At 44.2% G+C, this 3,552-nt stretch overlaps 1 pseudogene; it reads left to right on the top strand.

Annotated features, from left to right (window-relative positions):
• The first annotated feature begins 2,104 nt into the window (after positions 1-2,104).
• On the top strand, positions 2,105-3,203 carry LOC124961325 (vacuolar protein sorting-associated protein 72 homolog; annotated as a pseudogene).
• Positions 3,204-3,552: the final 349 nt, after the last annotated feature.

Below are 3,552 nucleotides of genomic sequence, written 5' to 3' on the forward strand. Positions count from 1 at the left end.
GCTCCCTCCCTCCATATCCAATGTGGACAAAATGACAGGAACAAAAACCCTCAGATGTTGAAGCCCCCTGTGTAAAATGGCATCACTTTTGCATATTATCTACAAATGTCTTTCCTCAGACTTGAAATCTTTGCCAGATTACTTATAATGCACAATGCAAGGAGAATATCATATAGATAGTTGACCTGCTGTATCATTCAGGGTTTGGCACAGATGCTAAGCTTCTGAATGTTTCAGACCATGTCTAGTTGAATCCACAGAGGCAGATCCTATGACTGTGGTGAGATGACTGTATTTAGGGTATGTCGGCACATAATTGTAAAATGGAGATGGTGTCTTCAGGGAAGGGGTACGATTACAGTATGTAAAAGTTTCAGACTGGAGACAACTATACAGAAAGCTATATGTGGACCAACCAGACTCATGATCCAATGTCTACGAGGTAATCAAGAACTTCCATTGTTGTATCCACTAGTTCTATTTGAAATTTGTTATTTAAAACTTTATTTTGAAAGAGAATAATGAGAAAAATAAAAGTAGAATTTGGAGAAGGAAATATTATCATCAACAGGGAAAAAATAATGACATAAGTATCCAAAGAAATGGGCATAATGGTTAGAAGCGCAAAATAATGTGATGTGAAGCATTTGACAACTTTATCAAATTTAAAGCACCTGATGACAAGAGGAATCACTAGGACCACTTTATATCATTTGTTATGAATACAGGTGTCACTGGCTACCTGGCCTAGTATGTTTCCAGTGCCTTACGTTAAGTCAAGGAATCAGCACAACTACCCTAAAAGAATATAGTTTTACTCCCTCCACTTTGCAGATCAGGAAATGGAACACTAACCTGTTACCATGTCCACTAGTAGTGGACCTGGACAGCTGGGGGTTTGTGTGAAGTTTCAGGAATGGGTCCCTGGCCAGATCAACCCAGTAGTGGGAAAATTCCCTCCCCTGCCAGAATGACTGGATTCGAGGTCAGGAACTTTCTGGCTAATGAAATATGACCAGTAGTTAATCAGGTGGTTTGGGAACTTGCATGCTCTTTCTCAAAAGACAGCTACTTGAAGCAGCCTTCTTCCATGTCCCCCTCCCACATCAGGGGAAGCACACAGCCCCAGGAACTAACAAAAGACAGCAGAGGCCATAAAAGGGAGCTGGCACTGCAGGAGGCAGAATGCCAGTCACAGGAGCCCATAAGCCCCCTCTGTGGCTAAAGGCAATTAGGGTTAGGGTACTCAGTTGCTGCAGACTGAACACACCCTAACAGACACACCATTTTAACTGCGGCTGTTCCCTCTCTTTCTACTTGACTGAGCCATTTTAAAATCACATCTCTAGCCATGTTCCACAAAAGCAAACCACAAAACTAGTCACAGTGAGGAGCTGGGCTCACACCCTAGCCCCAGCACTTGGTAGAGTACATTAACACTACTTCTGTAGGTTCTAAAATGATAAAAATAAATCCCAAGTAACTCTGTTGAGTTTTGGGGGGCACAGGCTGTAGGGATAAGTAGCTTAGAAGGATAAGGCTGAAGTGTGGACTTTGCTGAATGGACTTTTCTATGACCACATGAAAATCATCATAATTCCTTCTGCTCAAGTTCATTGCTCATGGACACAGGAGCATAGGATCTGCTGAAGGGACCAATAGAGACTGTGGGACTCGGTAACAGGAAAAGGTACTCAATAATTCACTTTCAGTTCAAAGCAGGTGTCACAGCAGAAAGTAAGTTGCAGAATTCCTGTAAGAGAAATGCTCTAATAAAATCTGTAATGTTTCCCATTAATTGAATCCCTAACACCTGTTCCTTTTATTTACCTTACTTTTGTTTTTCACTTTGGTAAATACTATTTCTCCACTATTTTAAAGATAAAATAATTGAACATATGTGCAGTTTTAGTTATAAAACATTTATACTTTTCATCAGTGCTAATGAAGACATAATTGTCTATGTCTGTATGCCTGAGAAAACAGGAATAATTTATTTAACTACCACAGATGAATATGTGTAGCTCATCTGTTTAAGAAGAGGCTAAAGAGAACCAAGCTGGGTGAGCAGGCTCCTGGTGGCCCCAGGGTCTCGCTAGGCAAAATGAGTTTGGCTGGGGGCCAGGCCCCCCTGGGAAGACCCAGGGAACAGGCTTTCTGGGCTTCTGGAGGCCGAGGAAGAAGAAGAGTTCTACCAGATGACTTACAGAGGTTCACTAAGGAATCTGGAGAAGACGAGTATCAAGGGGACCAGTCAGACACAGAGGACAAGGTGGACTCTGACTTTGACACTGATGATGGGGATGAACCAGCCAGTGATGGAGAAACAGAAGAGCCAAGAAAGAAGCACCAAGTAGTCACCAAAGCCTATAAGGAGTCTCTAGAGAGCTTGAGACCTTGAAAGGTTTGTACCCCAGCTGGTAGCTCTCAAAAGGCCCAAGAAGGCACTGCTGTCACTAGAACTAGAGGACGATGGCTCTGACAGCTGGAAATCCAGGCATCAATCTACAGCTGAACACCCTCCACAAACATTACTTCAGGTACAGGAGAGGCAGGGCCAGTCCCGGCGGTGAAAGGGGCCCCACTGTGAGAGACCATTGACCCAAGAAGAACCTCTCAGGGAAGCCAAGAGCACAGAAGAGCTCAACTTGCGTTCACTGGAGACACATGAGCGACTTGAGGCTGACAAAAAGAAGCAGGTTCACGAAAAACGGAAGTGCCCTGGGCCCATGATCACCTCTCATTCAATGACAGTGCCGCTTGTTGGGGAGCTGGTCCCCGAGGAAGAGAATGTGGAGGTAGAAGGACTTGATCCTGCTCCCATGGCTTCTGCATTGACTCCCCATGCTGGGGCTGCACCTGTGGTACCACCTGCTCATTGCTCACGTGCCTTCTTCACATTTAGTGATGATGCGACATTTGAGGAATAGTTCCCCCAAGGTCAACCCCTAAAAGTCAGTGTTCGGGAGAACTGCCCAGTGACCCATCCTCCAGCTCGATATGGTGACCCTGCTACAGACATACCCTGTGCCACTGCTTGAAACTTCAAGACCATCCGTGAGGCCTAAAGAAGCACATTGCTGCCCACAACGGTGTCCTACAGTTCAGCCCTGGGCCCTGGGCCCCCACCTCCTGAGCCCCTCCCTGACTCTGGGCCCCGAGCCTTATGCCAGAAAATTGTCATCAAAAGAAGAGATGTTTAGTCCTTAGAAATCTCTGTCCTGCCGGGACATGGGCTCTTGACCTTCCCTCTCTACTTCTCCCCCTTATATCTCTGATCTTTGCCTGCTCCTCTTCAATTGTCTTCCCCCTTCTTTGCCCCTGGTTCCTACTCGTTTTGTTAGGATTTTTTAATCTAATAAAATGGAAAGATCCTTAAAAAAAAAAAAAGAGTCTAAAGAATTATAAAGGAATTTACTAGTTTAGGGATAGGATAGGGACCTTGCACCTTTTGCTTAGCTCTTTTAATTTTATTAAATGATGTTACTGCTCTAATAGTTCTACTAGAGGTCATTGTTAATGATACTTAATTTGAAGACCATATAAATACTT

This window comes from Sciurus carolinensis, chromosome 12, assembly GCF_902686445.1.
Source record: "Sciurus carolinensis chromosome 12, mSciCar1.2, whole genome shotgun sequence".
NCBI lineage: Eukaryota > Metazoa > Chordata > Mammalia > Rodentia > Sciuridae > Sciurus > Sciurus carolinensis.